This window comes from Varroa destructor, unplaced genomic scaffold (genome assembly GCF_002443255.2).
Source record: "Varroa destructor unplaced genomic scaffold, Vdes_3.0 BEIS01000001.1, whole genome shotgun sequence".
NCBI classification, from domain to species: Eukaryota; Metazoa; Arthropoda; class Arachnida; order Mesostigmata; family Varroidae; genus Varroa; species Varroa destructor.
In genome coordinates, this window is record NW_019211454.1 from 69,334,098 (window position 1) to 69,358,129 (window position 24,032).

Consider the following 24,032-nt stretch of genomic DNA (forward strand, 5'->3'; position numbering starts at 1 on the left):
TATATATACTTACATATACATACCTATATATAGTTATACATGATCTGTATGTGTACCATGACGCCTTTGCAAAAATAAATGACAATAATAATGTATCAACCTTAATCTGTGTACTCTCTTCGTCTCAGCGCTTTAAAACTAATGTTAAATGTGCTAGGTATGCACAAGGCAGGAGCAACTGGTGAATGACGTAGGAGGCCTATGCCGACGTATATTATATCGGCACATATATGCGTAAGTGTGTAATTGAAGTGCGCATACATATTTTGCCCCCAACGTCTTAGTCTGGTAGAACCTCATAGACACGCGTATATAACCTCAATGTTTAATGTGTGAAAACAGTAATGTGTCTTTGAGGACATGTGTTTCATGATAGTTAATGTAAAAACTGTTCGAGACCCGCTCATACTCACACCTAAGATAGAATATTTTAAAGATACGTGTATTTTTTTCAAAGACTTTACGGTTGCATTTTGCTAAAGACACAAATGCTGTCCAGACCCAGCGTATAAAAAATTGGGCTGTTGATGGTCAAGGTGCGTTATAGAAAACAACGGGCCCAAACTTCGATGCGCATGACGCTGCTCGTAGTGGTCGACTAATAAGAGAAAGGGTTGTTAAGTTGAGCCACGTTATCGTCAAACAACTAAATACCGACCATCAACCTGTTTGAAACTAGTTCAAAAAAACCCGCTACGAATAAGTTCGATCACTCAATCGTACTTCTGTTTGCGAGACTCTACGGAAATACAAGGAAATCAGATCGTTTGAAAGTGGTTGATCTGACAATAATGTGCAACTGAAGTACGGGACGCACAGTCCACAACCTGCAACAAAGCCCGCACTGACGCCAACAAGATGAGGGAACAAAGCATATAGGTTGGTGCCACGGGGCGAAACGATCGATTCTGACCTCTACTGACAACAACTAATAAGCCACTGCACCAGATCCAGTAAAGAAAAAAACGTCGTCTTCGACCACGACAATGTCAGACTACTTACATTTTCAGCTACCTGGTACAAACTGATGAGAAATTTCAATGCATCCGCCGCATATCCCGAACCCTGCACTATTAGATGCTCTCCTTCGGCCTTTGGAGAGCTCCTGTCATTGATTAATTCAGCTTAAATAGAGAGATGCAAATCGCTTGTCGCAATCTTTCGCCCAGAATCTGCAGAAGTTCTACAGTAATGTAACAAGAAAAATGGCAAGAGGTCATCAGTTTATTAATGTTATCTTAAAATATAAAAACATATCTGCTTCAATTTTGGCTTTAAAAACGCTCAATAGCCACATATAATAAAGTATTGGTAATAGGCTCAAGGACTTCTGGCACAAAGCAAACTCCATTGTTCATAAGTCCCTGCTTGTTAGCGCTACATATGACTATATAGGGCGTAGTATTATATGGAAATAGACTAAGAGCGAACGTTACTCACATTATAGTTGCTCCGTTTGTCCATAAACGTTCAGGCTAACCGCAGCTCAATTTGAATATTTGCAAAATATACTAAGAGTCACAGGCTGCATTCTAAATATATTTGGAAAATAATTGGAAAAACGTTAATGTCCTTTCCGAATACTATAGTCATCATAAGTACGTTTAAACTTATATATTCTAATATAATTTGAACACTTGAAAAGTTGTTGGCATTTATTAAAAAAAAGATGTTATTATATATGTACACACAGAGGAAAGTGGGGCTATATAAACCAGTATTATATAAAACATATTACTATATATATAAACGAATGTATCGTATTTTCGTGCCTATGAGCTGCAATTCTAAGCTGGTTTTTCAAAATATGTTGGTACTCTCATCGAGCATCGTCTTGCCAGCATGACTGAAACAGCGTATCCTGTTGGTCAGCGCTAAATTATAGGCATACGACGCTTACTTAAGGTTTTTAATCCGTTAAAGATTATATATCGAGCTTTTGCTTTACCCGGCGAATCAATTCAATAGCGCAGTGAACCAAGCGGCAAATCTACCGAACTTTTAAATGTAAATGAAAATAAAAAATATGCCGAAACTGGTTGATAAGTGGCTGTGGTAGTCATGCTTGCTTCGTATGTTTTATATATTTTACACATATATTTGCTATATATATTTCACATATGTCGAATCGTATCGTATGCTTAACGCTTATCAAGGGGCTGCATCGGTAGCGTTATCCACACGAATGCGTAAAGGTAATACAATGCTGAAGAAAATTTTACTTTTTCTTTTTAATTTTTGTTTAATATAATAATAAGAAAAAGTAAAATAAAAAATAAAACGAATTGGATAAACGGCAGTTGGCATCGTAACTGAAATACGGAAAAGGTATCGGATGATGGCTCTCTTAGTACCACACGATGAATTCTCCAGGCAGGCGCAATCATTCTCAATAGTAAAACGGTAGTCAAAGCCTTTTTCGAGATTCACACGATGATAACGAAGCTATACAATTTCACTTACGTTTTAATGAGGCGTCCCTCCTTAGGAGGATAGGTAACTCTTCAGAAGTAATTGCGCCCAAACAAATTAAACTTATTGTCCAAATGACATTATAAAAAAAGGCTAAATTTTGTTGTCACGCTCGCTTTCGTGTTTTAAATTTCCTAGCGTGTTTTTTAAGGATTGTTTGCTTATGCAGCCATTGGAAGCCAAAGTTCTCCAAACCCGTCCAGATTGAGTACGAAGAAAATGTTTCAAAAAAACCGTTTCAAGAACTTAATCATCGGTAATCACGAGACTCGCATAGAACTAAGTGCGATCCGATTGGACTTGGAGAAAAATATCCACATTTTTTATTTTAAGCCATCTAAAGCTCGACTTTATATAGCTCAACGGAATATTGTTACTGCTGACGGCAGAAAAATCGCAATCTATAACATAGGCGAATTGGCAAAAAGTACGTATGGGGACTACTTACGATGAAAAATATCGTTAGAAGGTTTCAGAAGACATACACTGAGCAAAAACGTATTCACAAAAGGTCACATTCTTTTTTGGATAACACAGGCTGTCATGGAGTGTCTTTCCAGCCGTTCATCCTCTGAAACAAGGACTTTGCTGTGGACGGTTCCGTTGCCGGTGGAATAAGAGGTACAACTTGAAAATCGTCCATTATTCTTACAAAACGACATCAGTAGCCCCGCTTTGGACAATGTGTGACTGATCGTTTCAGCTGCGCGACAGGATCTATAATAGATACATAATAATACAGGACAATACGCTGTCTTAATAAATATGCTGCTCATAAATACGTTGTTTTAATTATAGACATTAACAAGTGTTTCTTGCAGCCTTGTACAACACACGACAAGGTGACGCGAAGTTATATTCCTCTGCGACTTCCTACAGGCTTACATTTAAAAATACATCTGCAACGATAGACAACATTGGGAACATGATGAAAAACGGTTCATCAGACTCTATTTAAACCAATATATAATGTGATTCCGCATATAAAAGGATCACTGCCTTTATCGAAAAAAAGAGCTTACTGATACTGGGCCTAATGTTAAGATGCAGGAGATGTATTAATTGTCTCAATGCACATTTGAATCCATTATTACAGATAAGGACAAGTAATAAATAAGGTCTATCTTACTTGATTCAAACTAGATTACCCGAAAATGTCCTATACTTGGTATAAATAAAATAACCTATTTGTATATCTATGGAACTAGGACTTGATTGGTTCGTTTTGTGCCGCCTAAGCGTCAGTAAGGCAAACGAAATACTGAAAGAGAATAGTAACTGAGAAAAGTCAAAATCTCATTAACCAAAATACAAGAAAGAGGTATGTTATTAAGCTACTGTTTATTTTTGATAAAATAACTAAATAGGTATTCAATCTAAAGAGAAACGCTTGTGCCAGTCGTCTTCATATAAACACTTGTTATTATAACATGTATCATTTAACATTTATGCAACGAGTGCCGTTTAGTGATAAAATTGCATCAAGTTTTCTATTACCCTATCAAATAAATTTTTTTGTATATCTTAATGTAGTAACTTAAAATTGATTTTCCACTTGCATGTTTTTATCGCATATACGACGAAGCTTTATTTGTATAGTGACAGTCACCTAGTTCGCTGTGAGATTTAGCATTGGAAAAGTGTATTCTTAATCATATAGAGTCTCTATACTTCATTCTAATGCATGGAAAAACCTCACGTTGGTAACGTCCTGACGTGTCTATGTATTCCGTAAGAAATTTGTAGAACTCTCTCTCCCATGATGCTCAGCGATTACTCAACGTTACCACGAGTAACGCCACACGTCGCGGTTCTCCATATTCGTGATGGAGTCAAGACTTCAATAACGAACCGAAAAAGCTTATCCTTAGCAAAACAAAAGCAATTATATCTAACAGATATGGATAACAGTTTGGCAATTGTGAGCAAAGTTCACATTTAATCGATTTCAGAGAACGCGTGCACATAGATCTTAAAATTATCAAACGCGGGCTGCTGGAAGTAAGATAACTTGCCGCCAAAAATCGTATCCCGTTGACGCGATCTGTAACGAGCTTTTACCCCTGAATAAAACTCTATTTGATTAAATGCTAATGACCCGCACGAATATCACTAAGTTAATTTAGGCCCCTTCATAGATGTTTCTTATACTACAGCTCTTGAGATATTCTTGACAAACGGCTGCTATATAATGTAATGATTTCCGTATATAATCTGAACCCTCGAACTGTATATAAGTGCTTTGAGTGCAACTCACCGATGCGACGATTATGATAGCGGCAATTAAAACGTTACACCATTTCAAGTTTATGGAATTCAGCGCGCCGTGGCGCGGTATATACAGTAAAACGTAAACAGCCGCCAGTTTAGATGTGGCTAGAGTAAACAAGCCCCAGCTATCATATCGCTGCTCTTCGTTCAACAACTCAATTTTTCATAATATCCCAGTCTCACCATGGCCGCTAACGATGCGGTAGTAGCGGCGTCAGAAAGGCGATATATATTTTGTACGACCTTTAGCATTTATTATGAAAAATGTACGGCCCTTTACTTACACATGGTCGATACTAATGTTTGCTTTTTATACGAAAGCATCTATTCAATAGATGCTTTTATTTTATGTAAAAAGTTTTTTTCCTTAAAAGTTACCTTTTTGGAACAGTCTGAGATTTTTTGGTTTTTCTGGGCAATGCGTCACTGCAATTAAGCCAAAGTGTGTTGACTACACAGCTTCTGCTATATCTACACTTAGCGGAAAAGCAATAACAGTGCATATTTTTATAGAATAAAATAGACTTTAGACCGCTTATCCACAGAAAAAACGAAAGTACCGAAAGCTTGAAAATGATAATATTCAGATGAAATTGTTTGCACTGGTAAATGCTTGAACACGAAGCCCTAGCACGAAACAAAGCGTGCCGGGGTTTGATTTGGGGGTTTTTTGGGGAGGGGGAGGGGTAGGAGGAGAAGGGAACAGCCGTCTGAAGCAATACTAATGGCAATACCATACGTAAAACTTAACACGTATTTAGTTAACTAAATAACTTGAACCTACCAACAAATCATGTTTGCTATTGCTATAGATTGATTGAGTCGTCACCTTATCTAGATGTCGAATAGTGGGCAAGTTAGCTTTTTATTTCTTTTTCTTTTCAAATCCGTTGTGCGGTGAATCAAACTTTATCTCGAGGCCCTTAGATAAAAGCTTTTGGCAAGAGAAATACGTTTTCCAAACGCATTGTAGTTTACCAAAGCAGCAAGAGACTTCTGTGTTTTCTACGGCGTACATTTCATGTCTGTAAGGACTGTTCAATGAAGGTCAGTAGCCTCCTGTGCCTTAAAGATGCGTCTTACTCGACTGAAGGACGATGAGAAACGGCTGACGACACAGCTGAAAGAGGACAGCCGGTGAATTAGTATGAAAAATAAATTGCGGTCACTTAAAATTATTGTCTTCACTCGATAGGATTTACTCACAAATTACGAGCTTGAATACTTTATAAACTGAATGCGGCTTCTCATTACTTCCGAACATTTTGCATAAGTCCTGGGCGACGCACAACTACAATGACAAGTTTCCGCATCGAATTTCTTTGGGTGACGGGAAGTGGTGCCTCCACGTTGATATGAAGCAGACGAAGGGATCGGCAACTCTTGAAAATACACTTAAGCCCAGGTTCGAGCTAAATGGTTACCTTAAAAAGTACACGATTCGTATTTGATGTGATTAGAGGGATTTCACGCATTGGTAAGTTTTTCAACAAAATCAGATATGGTCAATAACGATTGTGGCCCAGTCGCATCAGGTGAACAAGAAAAAAGAATCCCAAACGCTAGCTCGACGCGCTTTTTAACAGTAGCTTTAAACGAACGCTATCATCTTTCGAGCAACTGGATACAACAGCCATTATGTCTGACCATTTATGGCCTTTTTATGCTATTTATTCCCTGATTCGGGTCCGCTTACATCATCGTAACATCGATTAGTATGTACTGAATATTGATTGACTTTTGCATTGACAGCCGTTGCGATCGACACAAACGGTAGAACGCAGGACCGGATCCATGTGATGCATATGACCGAATACATGGCGTCCTCTTACTAAAACAGTCCAATGCACGAAACTGTTTAAACGAATATAGGTGTAATTGAAGAATGGACGCGAAGAAACAAACGCATCAGGTGATCAGAGCAGCGGATTAGGGACTAGTATTTGTTGAAACACGAGATCGTCTCTTAAAGATCCATAAATCTATTATTACGTACACATATCAGTGATTACAGATATATATATACATGTTACATCAACTAGGTACGGCAGTAGGCTTAAAAGTCCTCGTGGTCCCAGCCACGAAAAAGACCTCCGAGCATAACCGCCGTTCCTATGCAATTAATAGAATTTACAATTGAAAACATCAGTATTAGCCTGACCCGTGTTTGGGTTATATGATGTCACTTGCCAAGGCAACATATTTCAAAACACGTTCAGGTAAAGCTCTGAACATCTTCTAAAGGTTTTTATTTATGCTCGTATTCGAAATTTGCAGTTTATCCTTTAAGTACATCTATAACTCGTCCTTTTTCCTAAAATAGAAAACCAGCTTCGCATTTAACAGCTGTCTGCGTTTTATTTGCTACAACATAGCATATTAACCGCGGCCTAAATGTGCATGATGGCGAAAAAAGAAAAGGAACATAGTAGCGTACTAGATCATTGTAAACTTGTTAACGTTATGGGTTTCATTAGAGATCGTTGCGATTAACTAGCCCAATTTCACTAGAACTCTTCTTTTCATGCCAAAAGGTAATGTGTGTGTGTGTGTTTTTTTTTTGCAGCACAGTTGCGCTGTGCGAATAGGTATACATTACAGGTATGAAGAGCTGCTTAAGAAGCCATTGTACAAATCGACCATTTGGCTCCGATTGGCATTACGAAGTGCAGACGAAGTATACTTAAAATGAAAAAAAAAACGCAGACGAACCCGGTCTTATTAATCAAGCCTTGTTCATTTGTTCAATATGTCTTTTGATACTGTCTATAAGATTTTTTTAAATTTTCGTATCTTATACCTCATCGTAAAGCAAGGCTATCGATCCTGACAACAGTATAAAATATTGGCCTGCAAAGATTTTTAATTTTTCAGAAAACATCCCGATTTTTTGCTTAGTCAGCCTTCCATATTCTGGTAGCTAAGCCGACTGCTTAACCCGTTCAGGTGGAGTTATTTATAAAAGGAACCATCTATGCAGAGATGTTATGAAGTAAACGTGTTATAAATACACCTGTGTTGACGCGACCTACACTGTGGCTTCAAAATGTATTCGACCTCCCCTGAATTTCAGACATAATTGCCATTATAAGCATTATAATGAGTCCATGAAAAGCTTCGACTTACCCATAAATGGTTCTATAATTTCAAACAACATTTCGCACAAATTGCATAGGTGAAAGATCTAGGATGAAACACAGGTAAGCACCCAAGCGTATATCAAAAGGCACAAAAACGCGTACCTCACAAAAACGTGTCTCTCACTGTCCGAAATGTATTTTAGTTTGCGAATTGTTGTATTATGCTGATTTTATTGTTAGGAAGATCTGATATTAGACAAGCCATACAGATGAAACTTCTCTAGAAACATTAAGGTCAAGATGCTTTATTGTTGCTATTGTTCAGTTTTTCCAGTTACAAACATTTACCGAAAAACGAAAAATGTTTGGACGTAACCCGAACGAGGACTCCGGCGAGGCTACGATCAAAGCTATCCTTCACGATCGTTTTCTAGGTAGCAAGAACTAGTAGGAATGATGTTTGGGAGTCACATATACACGAAACGAGTGGTGTTTCCAGTGATTGAAAACGTTGCTCAGGCGTACGACTGATGAAACTCTACGAAAAAAAAAAAGGTCATGCCTTTTCGATGAAATATGAAATTGTAACATTAATCGGGCTTAGAAACTACTGTTTCTAGCTAAAAAACATGAATAACCTTGAGATTACGTTCCATTGATCGACGAAACTTGATAAACATTTAGCTCCAGCCTTTGACTAGACTGCTATCATGAACTAAAGTTTTGTTAGTAAACAAGACGTTAGGAGGCAAAAATACTGTTTAATATGAAAGTGATTTATTTACTTTTTCTGAACTTATCGAACGATTCGTTGCTGATAGACCCTTTTTAGTAAGGTAAACTGGGAAGTTAAAGACCATAAAAGAGGTGACTACGATTCAGGCTCGCAAATGGACCGCAGAAGGCCGAACGACGAATTGGTGTGGCAACTGAAGCTCTTGAAGTAAGCAAAGTGTAAACGGTATGATTTCTATCGATTTAAAGTGGATTGTCTCGAAATGCGTATCATAAGATCGCTGAAGCTGGTATCAAAAGCTAAAAATAGGGTTCCCCATAAATTAAATCGCAGATAGATGAAAATACGTGTAATGTGTTTCATAAACGATTTGTGTAACTATTACCGACGAATAAATAGATGGGACATGAGTCTGTCTGCGCTGTCCGCCGACGAGGAAAAACAGACTAGCCAGTGACACCTCGAACAAGAGCGACATACGACTTTGGTAATAGTGTTGAATATCTACACTGGACTCGGGATACATACAGCTCGAAAACGGAAGAGTCAATGCTGGCAGATATTTCAGTTTCGTGAAGAGCATCATGTTAGATGTGTGGCGCAACGATCGATCAATCGATCGGCGCTTTCAGCGTAATTACGCGGCGACAACCCACAAACCAGTCGCGATCTGGATCGAGTAAACATGATCGAGCGACGGCTTCCACCCCATATTCACCAACAGATTTCAATTGCTTTCGTGCCCTAGAAGAGGCTATGAAGCGAGTCGATCTTCTTAAACAAAACATCGATGACTAGATGATGTAGAGCAATGCAAATGATAAGCATAAAGTTGTTGATAAACTTTGCGTGTTGGCCTTTGAAACCAACAAGCAGAAATACATTCAACATTAGCAAAATATCGACGTTTTATTTATACAATGGATAGTTTTTTAGTTTGCTAAGTAATTCCACACAACCTAATAGAAAAAGCATAATCCGACTGAGCTAGATTAAACTTTATCAGAATCTATGTCGGTTTACACGTTCCGTTTTTATTCCTTCGCTGCTTCTCGTAGTTTAGTATTCAAACCGAAATGAAGTTACTGCAAGTTGAGCTAATATTGCGTAGTAATTCTGCTGATTAATTAGATTTTAGATTTGCAACTATTTAGTTCTACAGTATTACATGACAGGTAGAAATATTTGGTTTGCTTGACCTATAATTTTTGCATATAACCTGACTCCTCATAGTTCTTGTTTTAATATATTTCAGCGTTGTAACGGCATACATTTAGGTCCCTATACGATTCAGGTCCTCAGATATTTAGATTCGGCACGAATTTCGCATATCAGGCACAGACTGGAAAGGGACTCACACTAGTCTTTGTATCAAATGTATTAAAGCCGCATTATGGTGTATTCATGCAGGTCATATATATATATATATATATATATATATACACATATATATATACACTTTATAAACCAGAGGAAAGTAGATAGATGATGGGCACATGTTTTTGCAAGGTCGAGCACTAACTGATACAGTAAGGCCCAGTTTCTTTTTTTGATTGAGTTTGGCCCAGTTTTTGGATCATGAAATTCAGACTGTGACACGATAAAGATATTATTTATGTTAGTTATCTACCATTGCTTAACTGGGTGCTAAGCCATTACAGATCAGGATGCGAAACGGTATATTGCTTCACTCTCACAACATGTTGCATGGTAAAATATCTATAACTTTACTCTGAAGTTCCGCTTATCACACACATATTTGAAACAACTATATGACTTAATGAATAGACATAATCCGAAACGGGTTAATATTTACAATGAAAGAGTTTTACGCCTCGTTACCGATGTAAGGAGTTCCACTTGTGATTCGAGTTTACCATTTTATTCGACCTTGTAGCTTGCCAATTGTACGTCCTCATTGCAACTTCCATGACAGCCAGTGGCAGCACTTTCTCATTGAAGAAAAATCCGTTTTCTTATCGACAGCCATTGTGGATGCATAATATTTATCTAAATATATTAGTCGATATATAATTATTGTTAATATCATAGATAGATATATAGATGTTTCTTCATCAAATATAATTAAAATTCTTTCAAACACCCTTAAATGATTCATTATTATATTACAATATTTAATTTCCAGAGCGCAATTAGCAGTAATCATTCTATATTTGCATGCCGAAGGATTCCAAACCAAATCCTTATCATATGGTTTTGGTGGGTTTCTGCCGATAATCACAGGAGTTTTGCAAAGTAGACCCACTTGCTTCTAAAAATTCTGTCTAAATATGGACACTTTTTTCAATGGCACAGTTCGTTTTAGTTCTCTATTGATATCTCTACAACTTTTTCCCTTCTGAAATTGTGATTCTTCGACAAGTACCTTTGCTTTTCGCCTCATACATCTTGAATGTTGGTGACTGTGACCGCCAAAACATTTGCATGACACTCGCGTTCACTTGTCACGAATCATCTATTTCACCCAGAATTGAACAAGAGTTTAATATTAATAATACACTAAGAAGACTGTCTGCATTGCCCACTGAGTTCTCCTGCCTCGGTTAGTGAATTTCTTTGCTACAAAGTTTACCTAATAATGAAGGCATTATCGCCCCCTAGCGGAATATTTGCCTTTAATCATATCTATATATTTAGAGCACGGGGCACGGAACCTTTTACGCTTTCAAACTGATCGTGTCCACGAAGCAGAGGACGACGTACACTATTACACCTTGTTAATTCTTCCTGTCTTCGAAGAAACGCGATGGGCACCTGGAAAGTTATATCTTGGAAATGGGCAACTCCAGGGTTAACACCCCGAGGGCATTCCCCAGAGAAAGTCTGGCCGTCTTCACCAAATTTGCGCTAGGCACTACTACTGGAACAAAAAAACGATTACAACAAGAGATAGTCACTGGCAAAAGACCTTCAGCATCAATAGCCTTCAAAGTCGAATGGGCAATAATCTATTTAAAGCGAGCTAGACGCGTCTCTTCTGATTCCAGCCAGGTAGCAGCTCACCAGATTGTCATGAATGACGAAATCTTGAAAGAATGAGCAGGAGGGCAATGGCTTGCCCTCTCGTTTAGAAGTCGTGAGTTTGACGAAAGTCTCTCCGACCGACCCATTTACTGAAATAACTGGGGCCGCTATTACTTAGTAACATTCAGCCTGTAGTACGGCAAGTTGAATATCTGGGCTGTTTGGAATGACGCCTAAGGGAAGACAATGGGTTAATTTTGCTGACGCTACTCTTGGAACGAAAGTATCATACATTTTCGGTGATGTGCGTAAAACATTAAACCCATTGCCTTGCGTAAGCAAAAATATTATCGAAACTTTTGCCTGATAGCTTATATATGGAAACATGTAGGAAAAGAGGAACGTCACAGACTTTTTCAAATTGTTTTCGCATATGCTCATATGACACCTGCGCATCCGCGCCGTTCTAACGAGTGCAGGTTCGTTTTTAAAGCGACTAAAAAACTACAGTGTAGACATAATTATTTATTTTGTATAGAATTACTCGGCGAATACTGACTTATGCGAAAATTTTGTTTATTGCTCACAGTGAAATCAAGGCAAATGCGGTTTTATTTCAACAACCCCGTTGGTATTCTGTGAGTTTTTATAGAATGCATGGTTTCCATATTTCATTAGGGTAAACGTTTTCGAAAACTTTGTCCCATTTTGGATAATTATTTCTCCCGCAGGGACAAACACAACGTAAGTCTTGCTTAAATAACGCCCTGGATAATTTTACTATGAAAATACGGTTATTATGGCAACTTAGTTATATTTTAAACACTTAAACTCTATCTAAATATCTAGTATTAACTTACGCTTAAGAAAGTACATTTCAAATGTAAAACACCGATATTCCTGGATTTAGATATCCATTTCTCGACGTGATCTTTTTTCAAATATTCCCTTTATTTGCCCTGTAATAGTTACTCGTCGCTGATTTCGTACCTGTAATTATTCACTTTTTTAGTGTACGTCCATTTTGGTATTAATAGCAATTCCTGACTTAGATAAACTACTCAACCGTCCTTTAAGAACGATGCGTCAAGTCGGAGTCTTGGAACTGAATGAGCGACTGATACTTGCTTTGATTCTTTTTAAAAAAGTTTTTAAGACCCAGTCATTTCTACTCATGACATCTTCCACATATCACATTCATAAAAATCTTCTGAAGCCTTCTAACAATGGTCCTTTGAAACCATGTAACGAAAAGACAAAGCTCACGGTAATGCAGACGGTCCTTTTATTTAACTTATTATTCAACGACTCAAGTTCTTCGAACACAAGATCAAATTTAATTCTTAAGCTCAGAAACTAATGCAAGCTTGCTCCCGATAATTTGATAAATTAATACCTAACACGATTTTTTCCCTATTTAAGTTACATAAAAGCGCAGGATCCATTTACAAACTGGCCTGTGTTTTCTGAAGTGGAAACGAAAAAAAAAGTAGGTAAAATTCACCTTCTCAATTAGGTAGCATACTCAAAGCTAGTGGCATCTTTGAAGGTCTTAGTAATTAGTAAAGGTAAGGTTCATATCGGAAAAGCAAAGATACATTTCAAGCTTGCACATGCAAAAACACCTAATTTTATATTGATGTTTATTTATTTTTTAATTTATTATTAACTCACATTTTAATGAACAACTTGTCGTTTACTATAACTATCCAAATAACCTAACTTGAATTAATGTGGTCTCCTTTCATGTGAAAGCGATCAAATAAGCTGTAGCTGTGGTTAAATTGAGAACCTGCTAAGATAATTATTTTTGCTATTAGATAATTGATTGAGGGAACCGTCTAGTTGAATAGAGCAAATAATTGTTTTTCTGTTAGTCATATCATAGAAACGAAAGCTAAGACCATTTAAGAATTGTAAGTATCTGATTACTATTGCGGTTCGTAGAGTTTCTCCTTCTAGCAGTCTGTTATTTGAGAATTTTAACAATATGTAAAATTGTTGCCGTTAATTAAACAAATATGCTTTAAGGAGAATTGCAGTATACAAATATGTATATATTTTTTTTTATTTAGAGGCGTATGCATCTACAAAAAATTACTACGCCTTCCACTCAAAGCATGACAGGCTCGATCTCAAACGTTATATAACATTTATTACTTTTAGAATAAATTATCCAAGCAATAAATATATCTATAACATCTAAGCTAAAACAGCGTAGTCGCCTGATCCTTTCGTATTGTATCATTTCAAACCATTTCACTGTTTCGATAGCACTTTTTTTTTCAAGATTTCTCTCAAATCGCAAGGACTCATACTGATGTTAATGGGTTGAATTTCTAATATAAAGCTTATATTTGATTTCTAGTTTAAGAATGTCTTTGGTATGTTTTAGCTTCTTTACCAGATATTAATTTTCGAGGAAAGATTACCAGGCGAAGCTTGCCAGTCCCCACTATTTACGGTGAGAAAGAACTACTGCGTTACTATTGTTTATGGTCATCATTGTACTCTTTTTTTTTTTCACTTATTATCCCTAACGTCCGTAAATGAGTTTTTTTGTCCTCGTTTCGGGTGCGCTAGCTCTGAGGTGTTTTAAGGTCCGCGAGATTGGTTGCGTCCAAGAGCTACCTATATATAGAGTATTGGGCTTATCCCTGTCTTAATTTACGAAAATTCTTTATACGCGTCATAGCCTCAACAAATTCGAGTTATACTGTGCAAGGAGAATGCTTATTATCTTAATTTCATTTTTTCCGATTCTTTCTGGAAAAAGGGCAGTCCGTTACATTCACGAAAATCAACAAAACAGCTACCATATTTTAGGAGTTCACACCAATACCAAAAGATAATAACGGGTTTAGCCTTTTAATTAAGCAGTGTACGACATCCGGGAGTGTAATGTATCGACAGTGTTTATTCTGCTCTTCCAGAAAACGCTGAAAACGAGCAACTTTCGCTTTATTGCGCGATCATTAATGGGCGCTACGTGATAAAAAAATCACTAGAAAATTAACTTTTTAGTTAAATCAAGTAGTTAAACCCTTGAATAAGCGTATCATCTACCCATTCAAAGCGTGTTTGAAGCACATTTGAAACTTACAGAAGTAAAGACCATACTTTCTGTCCTAAGAAAGCTTTTGCAAAAACCAAGGCCAAAGTGATGAGCCAAATGATGAAAAATGAAAATAAGTGAAACAAAAAATAATTTAATTTCCTTGATATTGTGTCGATCGCGTTGGCTGAAAATCTGTGCACAGATGACGCTCGTGAGCAAACAGAAGCTACACATGTGGCATGTACGTAATAACACTTCGTACGTGATTTGTCTTCTATTGCTTGTTAAGGTAGGCATAACGCGTGTACCTAACCAATATTAAAAATTAACCTCTAAAATCAGTCTTAACCACATCCTCGCGGATCTTGAGGAATAATTCGGCAGTGAATTAAGGCAGAGAAGGTGTTTGTTCCTTCGCGCTGATACTCAAATTTCAGACGCGCTTTTAGAACACTGATGGGCGCCTAAACACCAATTTTTTTTTTGTAATTCTGGCCAGTAGAAAACAAATCGTAAAAAAAAATGCTTAATCGTTTAGGCGCGATCCTGTTCATCATTATCTTACTTACTGTAGGATCGCTTTTCTGGAAAGTTGAAAAGCTGAAAAAGGTATATCAAAACTTGCATTATAAAAGCCACTTATAGAATGTTGTGCTCGTTCATGGAAGTCATAGCTCGTAATTGTGAGTATTTCATCTGGAATGTAAGCCTGAAAGAGAGCCAGACGTTTTATAATTAGTTTTATGAATAAAATTGAATATATTTATCTTTTTAGATGCTAGGGGCTTAACTATATCTTAGACCGGTTAAAAAGCAATTTTGTGTTTTCAGCTCTTAAAGAATCTTGGATAATCCTTCAAATCTTTTCTAAATGAAGTCTAATGTCTATAGCCCGTCTATCTACGTCCACTACATTCACTAAGTCCAGCTAGCTTGTATTAGAAAAACCTAGTCAGATTCCAAGATGCTGATGTGGAAGTGGTGGATGTTGGAATGCAAATATTCCTTCTTGCGGCCAGGTTTGTCGTAAAAAACAGCTATTTTTTGTTCTCAGTATAGATGCTAGCAGACAGTAGAAATGCTTCCTTCGTGTGTGTGTAATCAGTTATATGTATATATTCAAACGGTAGGCCAAGGAACTTTTTTTGAGATTACATGGAACCCAGTGCCCTGCGTTTGAGGTTATTCGTGGTACGTACAAATGATTGCAGAAAATACTACGGCCAATCTCTACTCGCAATCTGTTCAGAGAGCTCCTGAGATGACCTATCCAATTATCCACGCAATGTAGCTGCAGATTATCAGCGTCTGCTTTTTGCGGCCGTCCAGAGCATGATCTATGCTTCAGTTTTATATTTCGAACTATGGGGCATTGAAACAATAGGATTCAAATACTGCTGATTTTCTTTCACTTTCGCACAGAATCCTTGTTACCCCAGCGGAGAAATGATCAACATGGTGGTGTAGCATATGTAGTTTTAAGTGTAATCTTTCACTTAATACTGTTAATGATACGACAAGTGTCCAGCGTATCAGCGCTCCAGCTCTCAAACCAAACCGATTCACAAAGTACACAGGTAAAAAAAACTGAAAAGCTTCCCAGACTACTTTTTTTTTTTTAACCTGATATATAAACCTTTTGACCATATTTTCTTTATGAAGTTTTTTGTTAGAAAGTACACAAACTTAATGTCTAAGAACTAGTAATTCAATGCGTGTATAAAGACTGGCGGAATTCACCGACCGCTGTATTCACAAAGGCCGCACTCACTGCGACCGCGCCCAGTGATATCAAACACATGCTAATCCAAAAGGGACACACCCAAAAAATTATAAGGGCTTTCAGCGACCAAATGAAGATTTGATACAACGATACCGAAAAGAGGTACAGCCATTAAAATATCTATTGCAACGAGGGTCGACGTAAGCGTATCCAAACAACAAATTAGCTCCTAAAATTTATCACGACATACATTATAAACTGGCCGTCTAATATGGAAAAACATACAGGTGCTGACCAAAGAAAGCGTTTCTATATGCATGTGAGAACAAGCGATACGACAAATAACACCATTTTCAAAATGGCTTCTATGTAATTTCGTACTTGTATTCATACAACATAATAATAGGAAGCTTTTCACAGCTTACAGAACCCGGTTTTAACTTGAGAAAACTTTATCAACGTCTTTGAAAGACTTGCAAGACTGGTCATGACTTCTTATCATCAGGCGTATATATATATAAAAGCCTGTGCGTCATACAATCGCAGGAGAACCGTTATAAAGTAGCGTGCTTATATGATGGCCAGCTCAAGTTATAGGCCATGTCCAATCCTTAACAATTAGGTCTATAATATACAACTATCGTTTATCGCTATGTGTAGTCATTTTGGGCTAACGAATATAAAGTTAAACGATAACCTGAGTAGGTTAACTTCGCCAAAAATATAAAGAGAAACCTACAAATGACTGAAAGTACCAATGGCGTGCTGGGGAACTTTAAGTTGTAGTCCTTAAAAAGTGGAACAATTAAATTTCGGGAATACGTTCAACAAAGAGTTGCCCCTTAGCCACAGAAAAGCCACGTATGGGCTAAGAAAACTACAGTTAATCAAAAACACAATTCTAATTATACTACAATCGGGGCGTAAACGACGAAAAAAAAATTAAGCTTATTCGTTGCAGTTCATTATCCACTTTCCGTTAATCGACAAGATACGAATCATCTGAAGTAATCATTTGCCCCTTTATTTGTTTGTACAGTGTTTACACACAAAGTCTATTAACTTTTTTCACATGTTATGTATTTGGGAATCGATGCCTAAGACTTCTATTAATCCAATGTTTTCAATACAAATCTTTACTTATTTCCACACAGGGCCTGTACAAAAGTTAAGGGGTCACTGAGCTTTATTGACACTTTCTCAGTTAACATTTATTAAACAATATTATGCAGCTTATTTTGCCAATCTTTTTAGCAATACATAAGTTGGTAGTGCCGTGCATTTCAAAATAAAAAATTAGAGACAAGTTATACGACAGATAATTTTAAGGATAATACGTTCCGTTTCGAATCCGATCAATCGTAAAAAGTTTAAAAACAACTTCATTTTTTAAACTGCTTTCTTACAAATTATCTTTTTGCTTTTTTTGTCTAGGAGATGCGTACATACAGGGTGAGTTGCAACAATGTCTGAAATGTTTTCACGGAAAGAGTCAACTTTTTTTTGTCGTAATAATTGATAATATCTTAAAACGTTCAACATACTCCTTAAAGTACTCCTCCATAAAGTCTTTAAAACTTTGCACTAGCTTTTCGATTTTGGATCACTGTTGTTTAGTGTAGACATTACGAGGCGTATGGCGGTTGATGCTAGAGACTACATCAGCACGATGTACCTGTCACAAAACAGTTTTGCAATGAATGACACACAGAATTTCTAAATACCAGTTGTCGTACAATAAACTGCCGGCATGTTCGAGAAAGGCAATCAATCTGCTAAATGCGAAGAAGGCTCCCAATCCCGTAAATAGTTAGCAAATGGAAATCCATGAAGGTTTTCGAAATAGATCAAAGACTGTGCCGATAGGACAAACGAGATGACACAAAGGAGACGTGAGTAGAATTTGGGGATATCACCACAAATAGAACGACCCAGGTAAATGCTAATATCTCCCCATCCCTTCGCAACTGAAATGATCGGCTTTGCAATAATAACGCATCCCCTATTCCACGACAACAGAATCATTATTCGAAAACAATTTGGAGAAAAAGACGTAGATATCAATATTTAAGTAGATATCCCAACATATTTTATAAAATCAAGCCCTTTGTCATAGTAATAATGAAAACTGACTAACTAATTGAATGTACAAAGTACAGCTAACGTAGTATTGCTGGTTAGGTGTATTTGTAACTCTACAAGCAGATTCAATACTGAGTACCTGATGATTAATCACTGAAAAAGTACTGTCGCTGTTGTAGCTAATTTTCTATGAAATTTCACATTATAATCACGTTTTACAGAGGAAGCGTTTGAATTTACTGCTTAATCTCCATAATGGAGCACGGAATATTTTTACAGCGGCCAGGGAATGCATTGCATTCCAAATATATAAGAAACGTCTGTCATTTGTAAAAGGCGTGTAGTTGGCTTTTTTTTTAAAGAACTCGTGTGTATCCAACAAATGTAAAGATACTAGCTACAACAGTAACCAGTGGATTGAGGGTTTAGGCCCTGCAAATATATAACATACAAATAAACTATATTTATATAACCTTAATTTGGACCGGCATATCTTAAGTACAATGCCACTAATGGAAGTTTGTTAAACAAGGAGGGACTGTCTGTGCAGCAGCACGGAAACTACTTCAGCTAAAAAATAGAAATGAAAAGCAATTGGAAAAAGCTAGGCTTTAGGAATAACTTACCTAATCTCCTCTAAAAAGAAACAACTTAACGTTTAGGATCGTGAGGCTGTTCGTGGGTGCTTCAGTGGAGACGCCTAAAGGACATAAGTAGGCTTACACTTGAAACTTCGTATCGTTAATATTGCTTTTATCAAGTCTTAGCGATTTAATTTTCTATGCTGTTACTGACTACCCTGCAGTCCGGAACACGTCACCGTAGCTTCGATTCTAATTAGGAAGGCGGGAAGGGGGTCGCACATTCTTGTAAATTGTTAAATCCGTCTTTTAGTTAACTATTAAATCAGTTAATTAACTTTAAAACGACGAACTCAATCATAGCCTGGATTGGAATGGTATTAATTATTAAGGAATCGCCATTATTTCATATTAGGAAACGACGGACAGCAGAAACTGTTTCCGACTGCTTGCATGCTGCGTTACTGCTAAAAGCAGTAACGTCATTACGTTCTCTATATGAGGGTGGTTGCAGGTAATACACTCATTCACGTGACATCTCACTCACGTGAAACCCATCCTAAACCAAGCGTACAAGCTTCAAATCCAATGGCCTTAATAGATGTACTTTCATAATCTGCTATGATCATGGAAGTGCGATACCTGAGCAAATGCAAAAAAGTTCTCAAAACGAACTGTGGCAGGAACGTCAAAAAGAAGTGCAGAAGTACTTAGCCGAACATGCGCGGCTGCCTCGTTGACTTACTCAAGTGCAACTTTTGAATTGAAAAACTTTTCGGTTAGGTACAGAATGAGATGTAGGGTTATGACGTAACACTCATATATTTTTCTGCACTTCTATAAAAGCTTTTCGAAAATACTAATCAATTTATTCTGGCAACCTTGGCTCTGTCGTGAGTGTGGGAGCTCGATAGGAGGGGCGCGCTAATTTAAATGCATCTATCAGATGATCGACAGCATATATCTGGGTGGTTTTGAGAAAACACAAGCGCCCGTCGTTATTATGCGTCACTCGTGTAGAGTTTCAAGCTAAAGCGATCAGTGAATAGCTGACAAATTTTTAAGGTGCTCTTGAGATATTTGTGCATGGAACATTCTGGGATGTACTGCATGTGACTACTGTTTGGATGTTACCTTTTCAAGGCAGAGATTGTTGCCTGTTTTGGCCACGTTTAACCTTTTTCTTTTTTGGTCTTAATGTGTTTAACCATTACGAACTTGTGAAGCGTTTATATTGAAAACGTGTGTTCATGTTTTTGAAAACTACCACATGGATATAAAAGAGGATTTTCGAAGTATACATACATATATATATATATATATATATATGTACGCATTTCTTTGCTGTTGAAGGTGTTGGTAGTTTCAGTGAAAACCTAATAGAGTATTCGTAAAAATACTACTGCAAAAATTGACAAACGAATTTATTGCAGTGATAAAGCGCAAAGACTGTAGCATTGTATCGAAAACATTCTAACGGAATGTTACGAAACGAATTACGAAACAAACATTTCAATAACGGAATGAAGATAACACTGTACCAAAATAATAGAATGACTGCAAAACAATGATGGAGTCATAGAGGCAAGGTAATAGATTGACTGAATCACAAAATTGAATTCCTATACAAGGATAAACTGATTAATTAATAAGATGTCGAAAGAATCGCAATCAAGCTAAAATTTACAGCTTAGTTTGTATTAAAACGGGCTTTTCTACCTGCTCTATTTTTCAGATAATTTCAGCATTATAACATTGCTGCTAAATTACTTCAATGGAAACTGGAGGCATTTTAATGGGATTTTGTAATCAGCAATAATAATGAAGGTGATTTTGATTGCATTGACAAAGCTTCTAGTGGAGTCAACCACGCAAATACTTTCTAAATTTGGATTTTTTTTGCCTGCTTCAGCGACTGTTCCTAAGAGCTAAATTGAACTAACTTGAACTTGTTTGTCTACTTAGTACTGCGTACTCAAAAAATATTTTTTTTCTTTTTCTGGTCGGCCACCTTCTGTTTTATTTGAATGACTAAATCGAAAATAAGAAGGTGATCAAACACTTTTGTAAGGCATTACATTAATTGGCATCATAGCTGTATATTTTTCAGTACTTCGCATCTGGTAGATACAAGTTCTTCGTTCGCCCTGGATCTTTATATATTTTCCAGAAACAACACCAATATCGCAGTAATCCCTAATGTTTTATTATTTAATTATCTTTAGATGAACGTAGACGCGATACTTCTATCAGAATATATCGATAAGATTATTGATGCAGGTTATGCGCCATTTCTCTCTTTATGGTTAAAATTATATTCATTTGGCAATTATCTCATTTAAATGACTCGTGTTTAAAGAGGTCTAACTACGTATATAAGTGAGGAAGTAGAGCTTTACACGGAACGCATTTCGCTACTATGAGGCTATCGTCTAGTTCTCTTTGAATCATTGAATTCATGAATGTAGACTGTCTGTCACCTTTTCGGTGATATACTGATATGCAAAACAAGATTATAGCGGTTCGGGTATTGTCGACAATGATAATAGTGACGGGAGTTTCGTAGATAGTACCCAACTTCGTCGCCATGATAGCCTAGTAGTGGGTAACGTATTTGCTTGCTAATTTTCTCTAAAATTCGGAACATTACGCCAGTACTCGTAATAGCAATACGAGAAGTCTAAAACAATGCGTAACCGCAGTATCGGGTGTAAGGATTAGACATTTGCTATTTGAGAAAGAAAACCTAAAATATTATAACGAATAAGGATAAGAATATGAAAGTTGCTTAAAATTAAAAAAAGAAAACTTCGGCCAGTTTTCAGGCACCTACAGCTCGAAAAACCGAATAAATGCAAAGGTTATTTTTCGAATTCTCCTGCGCCATGTATCCAACATAGAGTTATTTGTATACATACAGTTGGCTGAGCCGCCGCCGCTGCTGCGGCCGTTGTCTGCTTAAGTGAGTGAGTGAGTGAGTGAGTGTTTGGATGAGGGACGCGCTGATGATTCCTGGGTGAGGCAACATGGGCAAGGGAAGCGGCTTCACCGCGTATCAGTTGCTGCAGAGTAGTCGTCCCTCTTGTTTGCAGCGAACTGAATGCCTGAGTTGGAAGCGATCGCGGAGGGCGCGGAGCTACCGTAAGACGGCAGTAAGGCGCCAAGGGCAGAATAGAACCGCCATCACCCAGAACGGCCGCCTATTGCTGCCGGACCTCCCCCAAGCGCTCCGAACAGCAGCAGAGCAGCCGCTGCAGAAGAGGCAAAGCATCATTGTTGACGTCGATGCTATTGTCGCCAGAAATTGCATGATAGCACGAAGTGTAACGATACGGCTGAGCGCACTATAAACGCACCGACGTCAAAAGGGGCGCTAGGAGACGTCGAGTGGCAGAACAAACGACCACCAGGTGGCCGACGCAGTTGGCAGCCTATCACATCCTCTCGAGTCATGCTGAGAATCAGCTGCTGAAGAAGAGTGGATGGACGCACAGTGCTCTCAAACAGCAATACAAAATCACGCCCCTTACGGTTCTTCTACAGGCTGCCCTACACTAGTGAGGAATGAGTAAAAGTATAGCCTTATATAAGACATAAAAAGGATTTATCTCGTGTGAATACTGTCAAACGCTACTAAAGATCCAAACCAGTAGCGCAGTAACCATGTGCCAGTTAGTATCTCTCCAAATGGAATTGTAAACGCGCATCGGTGGCTGGAAAGACTCGATAAAAATGATCTGCAGTGATGTTCAGTCTGTGCTAACCGCCGACCGGCAATCTAAAAAGCAAACAATAATTTCTGTTTAACGACTAGTTCAAAGGCAGGAAGTAAAGAGGTAAACTAGGATTTTTCGTCGAACATCACGATGTGTTAGCTGGTAAGTTGTAGCAATATTAGGTAAAGCGACAACAGAAGAAGATGCAAATATATACAGAGAGACCGCTATCAGTTTATCTCGCTATATCCGATGTTTAAAGTTGCCGTGATAATAATAATCATCATGATGATATGATGAAATGAGTCGAGATTAAGGAAGTAGTATCGCGGAGATGGATTGTACAGGATGAGAACGGCTTATTTGTTAAGTGACATGAATAAATACTCTATTGTTAGTGACTTTCTATATCGTACTAAAATATTATATGCGTACGATATACTTTTCAGCAACCATGTTGTCCTTTGCCGTTCAACTAAGATTCATACAACCATTAATATTTATCATATTCTGCAATATTTACACAGCTATGTACACATTTAGAAGTCTTCAAACCTCTAATAAAATCCAAAATAGAATGATTTCTGACTAATGCTCTGCAAAATGATCATGATTGCTACAGCGGTAGCCTGATCAAATTAGCGGACAGCGTTTATAAAGGAAAATGTAGCGGAAAATGGAGAGCGTTGGGTCATTGCAAATCAGACGCTTCAATTGTGGAAAGACAGATTGCGCGGACATAATTTCAGCTGCCTAAATCATCAGGTGTCCCACGCAAAAAAGCAAATGGGTTGCGCCCCAATAAAGCAAGGCGCAGTTAATTCGCCGACCTGGAATACAATTCAATGTAGTTGTCGTTTAAAAGGCGTTGCATATATATTTTTCTGGTTCTGATTGATTGTATTGCCTCCATCGAACACCTATCACGTGAAACTGTTATATTTTTCGAAAGCTGAAGTCTTATATATATATATATATATATATCACGGGGAAACACCTTCGATTATTTGCATAGAGATGACGAAAGGGTCGCATTTAAATGTGATTTTCTATTAATTATGTGGGAGGGGTAGAATTCAACTAATTTTTTGCCTTACGAAGCATTATAAGTTACGTACCTTTTTTTCGTTATTAAAAACGGTCCGCCTTTTAACTTAAAAATCACTCGTTAGAACGTTTGAGCATAGCCCTATTGAAACATATATATATATATATATATATATATATATAATGTGTAATTTAAACGTTTTAGAAAATGACTTTTTATAGAAATTAGTCGGCAACTATAATCAGTTCACAACTCTAAGGGATTTGTTCAGCAGTTCTTT

The 24,032-nt window shown here is 37.4% G+C and overlaps 1 protein-coding gene and 1 long non-coding RNA gene across 13 annotated transcripts in view; one reads left to right on the forward strand and one right to left on the reverse strand.

Moving 5' to 3' along the window:
- Positions 1 to 31: 31 nt before the first annotated feature.
- On the reverse strand, positions 32 to 19,774 carry LOC111247587 (uncharacterized). Of its 5 annotated transcripts, XR_015318960.1 has the most exons (10): positions 19,034 to 19,774; positions 15,172 to 15,311; positions 11,235 to 12,534; positions 10,946 to 11,035; positions 7,343 to 10,569; positions 5,950 to 6,167; positions 5,827 to 5,863; positions 2,921 to 3,189; positions 1,441 to 1,532; positions 32 to 1,183 (listed from the first exon to the last, which is right to left on the reverse strand). It is a non-coding gene; the product is annotated as an uncharacterized LOC111247587 (long non-coding RNA). The 5 variants fall into 5 exon arrangements; XR_015318961.1 differs by lacking the exons at positions 7,343 to 10,569; positions 10,946 to 11,035; positions 11,235 to 12,534; XR_015318962.1 differs by lacking the exons at positions 7,343 to 10,569; positions 10,946 to 11,035; positions 11,235 to 12,534; positions 15,172 to 15,311.
- Positions 19,775 to 22,192: 2,418 nt separating this feature from the next.
- The window catches only part of LOC111247580 (glycoprotein-N-acetylgalactosamine 3-beta-galactosyltransferase 1-like), a 35,818-nt gene continuing 33,978 nt past the window's right edge, over positions 22,193 to 24,032 (forward strand). For all 8 annotated transcript variants that reach the window (XM_086977206.1, XM_086977207.1, XM_086977205.1 and 5 more), the window contains exon 1: positions 22,193 to 22,866. The gene's annotated coding sequence lies outside the window, so the exon portion shown is untranslated. The remainder of the gene's footprint in view (positions 22,867 to 24,032) is intronic.